Source organism: Carcharodon carcharias, chromosome 15, assembly GCF_017639515.1.
Source record: "Carcharodon carcharias isolate sCarCar2 chromosome 15, sCarCar2.pri, whole genome shotgun sequence".
Taxonomy (NCBI): domain Eukaryota; kingdom Metazoa; phylum Chordata; class Chondrichthyes; order Lamniformes; family Lamnidae; genus Carcharodon; species Carcharodon carcharias.
In genome coordinates this window covers 66236112-66242168 of record NC_054481.1, presented here as the reverse complement: position 1 = coordinate 66242168, position 6057 = coordinate 66236112, and the positions used below count along the sequence as shown (strand labels likewise).

The 6057-nt window shown below is 42.9% G+C and overlaps 1 long non-coding RNA gene across 1 annotated transcript; it reads left to right on the top strand.

Moving 5' to 3' along the window:
• The first annotated feature begins 521 nt into the window (after positions 1-521).
• Positions 522-5330, top strand: LOC121287891. The gene is made up of 3 exons (XR_005945262.1): positions 522-637; positions 4984-5062; positions 5198-5330. It is a non-coding gene; the product is annotated as an uncharacterized LOC121287891 (long non-coding RNA).
• The last annotated feature ends 727 nt before the right edge of the window (positions 5331-6057 follow it).

Sequence of the window (6057 nt, the reverse complement as noted above, 5' to 3'; positions counted from 1 at the left end):
AGCTACACACTTTTCAAAATGATCCATAATAAAGAACCCCAATATTTCTGTCATTAATTTTAGAAAATCAAGACTCTAGCGTGTTGTAAAATTACTAGGAAGCACCAATGAACTGCTCATATGCATACACTGTTGCTCTGAGTGTTCGTATCCCTCCAAGAAAAAGAGAGGAGAAACATTTGGCAAAAGTGAGAAAAAAAAGGTCCATTTTGCTCATTAAGATATTTTAAGAGGATTTAAAGTTGGCAGGGATGTTCTGCAGTACAATTCTAGTTTTTTGTCTCAGTGGCACATGTGGTACTACTTAGTGATTCTCTCAGGAAGCTTCCAAAATTGTCTTTCTTTTTGCATTGATCATTTGATTTCATGAAAGTAAGAAAGCACAAAAGGTGCTAGGATAAAGCAACACACAACTCCCTGTCATGTAAGTCTTTAAATTAAAACATTGAAATTGCTCCCTTGAGAACTTAAACTGCCTCAAACTTATCTCTTTGCACAGATTTACAAGAAAAGATCAGGAAGGCAGCATTCAACTTCGCTGGAGGACTTGCAGGCCCTCATGGGCAAAATGGAAGGAAGGACTGAGCAGCTCTTTGGCTACCCCACATTGCAGCCCTCGTGCTCTCTGAGTGCAAAGGTAAATTGATGTGACAGAGGCCCTCAATAGTTACCACACAGCAGAGCAGGACAGCAAAAAAATATACAATGACCTGACTAGAACAGTGAAAGCTTTGCTTTAACTTTATCCCCTTGTCCACTGTGGCCTCTGCACTCAGACACAACAATCTGACTAGTCAGTCATCTGTCAGTGAAGGCCGGTAACTTTGGCAACTATTACAAATGAGAATTTTATAAGATTATTATATTTCAGGTCTCTGTCTTGAATTTAGGATAAAGTGAAGGGGGTCACATGGACTGCTCTGAAGTCTGCCTAATAACAGGCCTGGGTGGTGTGGCTGTTAGATATTAAAGGGGGCCTGAATTGTTTTTCTGGAAAGAAGACATGAGGAGACAATGTCAGCAGTATCTACATTTACAGTGGTTAGACTGCTAGTCTCCATGTCCAAGGAATGTGTTGAGAATGTCAGGCTGTAAGCAGTTATAATTTAAACTGTCCATGTAATTCCAAGATAGAATAGAGTTGGAGGCTAAAGAATAGTTAATCAGCATTTCTACTTGGATACAGAGCCCATGTGATTCACATTGCATGGAGAGAAGCTTTGAGAGGGGAGGGGTTTCCAAGATATCCCTGAAAACTCTCAGATGCAGTCAATCTTCCAGGATCTGTGAGGGAAAAGCAGCTAGAAGTCAAAAGTCTCTATGAAGTGCAAGAGGAGCCAGGAGTTGCAAAGGAGCACAAGAGGAGCCGGGAGTTGAAAAGGAGTGAGAGAGGAGCCGGGAGTTCAAAGTAAGTCTGAGAGGAGCCGGGAGTTCAAAAGGAACTGGGAGAGCAGAGGTGTCTGAGGGAGTTCAGTGAGGTGGGAGGAAGTTCTCCTTTCCTTTTCTATCTTCCGTCAGAAAGAAGAGCGGTGGCCATGGTATGTAAGACCTGGTGAGTAAATTAGAACAGTGTAATATTTTTAAACAAGTAGCTATACTTGAATTAACTGAGAAGTTCCAGGAATAATGGAAATTTAGGGCCAATATAATTAATTAATATAAATAATCCAAAGTAGAATAAAGTTAATGTAAGGGAAGTAGAGTTAAGTCATGGCAGGGTAGCTCAGTCGAGTGGAATACGTGTCCTGTAAAATGCGTGAAGTCATGGATGCTTCCAGTGTCCTAGCTGACCACATGTGCAGGAAGTGCTGCCAGCTACAGAAAATTGAGCTCCGGGTTTCAGACCTCGAGCAGTGGCTGGGTCACTGTGGCTCATCTGTGAGGCTGATAGCTACATGGATAGCACGTTCAGAGAGGTGGTCACTTAAGGGCCTGGCGACAGAAAGGAATGGGTGACCACCAGGCATTCTAAGAGAAGTAGGCAGGTAGTGCAGGAGTCCCCTGGCGTCCCCCTCACAAATCAGTTTTCCATTTTGGAAGCTAATGAGGGTGCTGGTTCCTCAGAGGAGTGCAGTCAGGGACTCGTTTGTGGCACAAGCGGCTCGGCTGTATAGGAGGGCAGGATGAAGGAAGGAAGAGCAATAGTGATAGGGGATTCATTGGTTAGGGGAACAGCATTTCTGTGGCTGTAGACGTGACTCCAGGATGGTATGTTGCCTCTCTGGTGCCAGGGTCAAGAATGTCACAGAGGGGCTGCAGGACACTCTTCTGGGGGAGGGTGAACATCCAGAGGTCATGGTCCACATTGGTACCAGTGACTTAGACAGGAAGGAGGATGTGATCATGCAATCAGAATTTAGGGAGCTAGGTAGAAAATTAGCAAGCAGGATCTCAAATGTAATAATCTCCAGATTACTCCCAGTGCCACATGCCAGTGAGTACGGAAATAGAAGTATAAGGCAGATGAATGCATGGCTGGAAAGATGGTGCAGGTGGGAGGGTTTTAGATTCCTGGGATGCTGGGACTGGCTCTGGGGAATGGACACCTTTAAAAGCTAGACGGGTTGCACCTGAACAGAGCTGGGACTGAGTTCCTTGCGGGCGTTTTGCTAGTGCTGTTGGAAGGGCTTTAAACTAACTCAGCAGGAGTGCGGGAACCAAGAAAAAATATTAGAGAGGAATACTAGGGTGCACAAAATACTGGGAGGGAAAGATAGCACTCGTATAGAGAATAGTAAGTTAATAGGTAAGGCTAGGGTAAGGGAGAAAGTAACAAAATCTAAATAAGGGTTACTTTGCATGTATGTGAATGCATGGAGTACAGTAAATAAGATTGGAGAGTTACGGGCACAGATTGCCATGTGGAAATATGACGTTGTAGCAATAACAAAGACTTGGCTCAAGGAAGGGTAGAGCTGGGTGATGAATACTCCCGGGTACAAGGTGTTCAGGAAAGATAAGAAAGAAAGGAAAGGAGGATGGGTGGTTGTATTGGTTAAGAGAGCATTGCCGTGCTGGAGAAAGAGGCCATGGTGACAAATGAGGAAACTCTGTCACTTGAAGGGTTCAAAATTGATAAGGAGGAAATGTTGAATAGACTGTTGGTACTTAAAGTTGACAAGGCACCAACCAGGACCGGATGAGATGCATCCAAGGATATTGAAGGAAGTGAGAGTAGAATTGCAGGGGCACTGGCCATAATCTTTCAGTCTTCCCTAGACTCAGGGGAGGTGCCAGAGGACTGGGGAACAAACATTGTTCATTAAAGCTTCTAATGATAAACCCAGCAATTACAGACTGGTCAATTTAACTTCAGTGGTGGGATAGAATTAATGGTCACATGGGTTGATAAGGAATGGATTTCTAAAGGGGAAAATTGCATTTAACTAACTCGTTGGCGTTTTTTGAAGAGGTAACAGAAAAGGTTGATCAAGGTAGTGCTGTTGATGTGGTGTACGTGGACTTTCAAAAGGCATTTGACACAATGCCACACAACAGACTTGTGAGAAACGTTATTGTTGATGGAATAAAAGAGACAGTAGTAATGTGGATACAAAATTGGCTGAAAAATAGGAAGCAGAAAGTAATGGTCAATTGATATTTTTTGGGCTGGAGGAACGTTTGCAGTAGAGTTCCCAGGGTCAGAATTGGGACTCTTGCTTTTCCTGATATATATTAATGATCAAGATCTTGGTGTGCAGGGGACAATTTCAAAGTTTGCGGATGATACGAAGCTTGGGAATGTTGAGAACTGCGAGGAGGACAGTGTTGAACTTCAAAAGGATAGAGACAAGTTGGTAGAGTGGGCAGATAAGTGGCAGGTGAAGTTCAAAGTGGAGAAGTGTGAGGTGATGCATCTTGGTAGGAAGAATTTGAACAGACAATATAAAATAAGGGGGGAAATTTTGAAAGGGGTGCAGGAGCAGAAAGACCTGAGTGTTTTTTGTACATTGAGTGTGCAGAAGAGGTTTACAAGAATAGGTCCAAGGATGAGAAACTTGAGCTATGAGGATAGATTGGAGAGATGGGGTCTGTTCTCCTTGGAGAGAAGAAGGCTCAGAGGAGATTTAATAGAGGTGTTCAAAATCATGAGGGGGCTGGACAGAGTAGATAGGGAGAAGCTGTTCCTGCTAGGAAAAGGATCAAGAATGAGAGGGCACAGGGTTAAAATGATTTGCAAAAGAAGCAAATGTGACGTGAGGAAAAACTTTTTCGCACAACGAGTGGTACAGGTCTGGAATGCGCTGCCTAGAAATGTGGTGGAGGCAGGTTCAAATGAGGCATTCAGGAGTGCATTAGATGACTATTTGAATAAAAATAATATGCAGGGGTGTGGGGGAAAGGCAGGGCAGTGGCACTAGGTCGTAATGCTCATTTGGAGAGCCAGTGCAATCACGATGGGCTGAATGGCCTCCTTCTGTGCCGTTAAAATTCTGTGATTCTGTGACCATGCAGGAAGGTAGGTGAGAGCTTGCACTCAGATTGAAAAAAAAACAAATTTCAAAAGGCTTTCACTAACAAAAGAATCTTCAGGAAAAGCCCTCATGAAAAACAATCCTGGGGTTAAAAGTTACAAGGCTGGGAAAGGAAAAGAATGAAAGCAGATCTTCAAGAGCTTAGAATCACTTTGGGCTGGTTCTGGGGTAACTGAATGTCCACCTAGAGGGCACTGTAATGAATAATTCTGAAGTGGGAATTTCAGTTGTGTTACAAGAAAAATATGGAAAGTTCTGTTCAGTTGTTTAAAGTTTAAGTTGTCTACACAAACAGTGTTTATCAAAGTTGCTCCTAGTTTGCTTGTTACAGTAAATGTCTTAAACTTGAAATCTTGTTGTTTTATCCTTTCAACTATTAACTGGAAGTTCTAATTTATTTTTTAAAAGTTACTGGTCTATATATGGGGATCATAACACAATTATTCCACTCACTTAAAGTACTGTAAACTGAATCTTTTCCATTTGCATGATGGTGCACAATGTCCAGGAAAGGGTGAAGAGCTGGGTTGGGCCAAGCAGGAATCTGTGGAGAGCTGGACTATCACTCCACTGTGGCCCTGATGGAGGTGAGTACCTGTCCACATGCTAATTCTTAATGCTGCAGGACAGCACAGTAACCCAAGCTTCACATCTACAACCCTCCACGCGGCAACTCAATGCCTACAATGTCAATCAATCTGACTGCAATTTTTCTTCTGCAGATCAACAAGACATAGGAAGGAAGCCACTGTGCAGTAGAAGGGGAATGAGAAACAGGAAGAGGAGGAAGAGGAGTTTCATGAGGGAACAAGGTTGTGGAAAAGGAGGCAAAACAACTTCTGGAGGAGAGGGAGGAAGAAGCCACTGGTTTTATTATGTAATTACTGACCATTGGGCTGCCAGTGGCCTAGCTGATGGAAAGACAGAGCTCTATCCCTCCACTGCTTTCTGTGAATGCAGGAGATAAAACCTTTTTGTCCTGTTTTGTGGTCCTGCTGCAGTTGAATTTTATCCTTAAAGTGTGCAGATCTATATTGGTGCTTGCTTTTTATAGGATGGTGACAACTGGTACTCAGGCAAGTGTCTTCTTTTTGGACACATAATAAATCAATGAGTTATTCCTGGCTCTGTGAAGAGAGAAGATGATTGATTAGGTGTTCTTAAGTGAATGAATTTGTTTGTGGATTGTTATTAAAGGCAGTTTGTGCATTATTATTAAAGGCAGTGTGTGGACACTGAAATCTAACCTAATATGTAAATCAAAGATATAGGCTTGATGTTCAACCTGGGCTTGGAAACCCAATGCTCAGATGATTTCCAGGTCCCAAACCCATGATGCAATCTTCAAATGTAAATACCCTAATTGGGACGGTGATGAGCTCCGTGCTGAATTAGTAATGCCAAATATTACCAGGAGACATGAGCTGCCTGAAGAGCATGAGCAGCAAAGGCAGGCAACAGCCATAATGGGGCCTGCTGCTGCCTTGCAACTTTTAACCCCAGGATTGCTTTTCATGGTGAGGGCTTTTCCTGAAGATTCTTTTGTTAGTGAAAGCCTTTAGAAATTTGTTTTTTTTTCAAT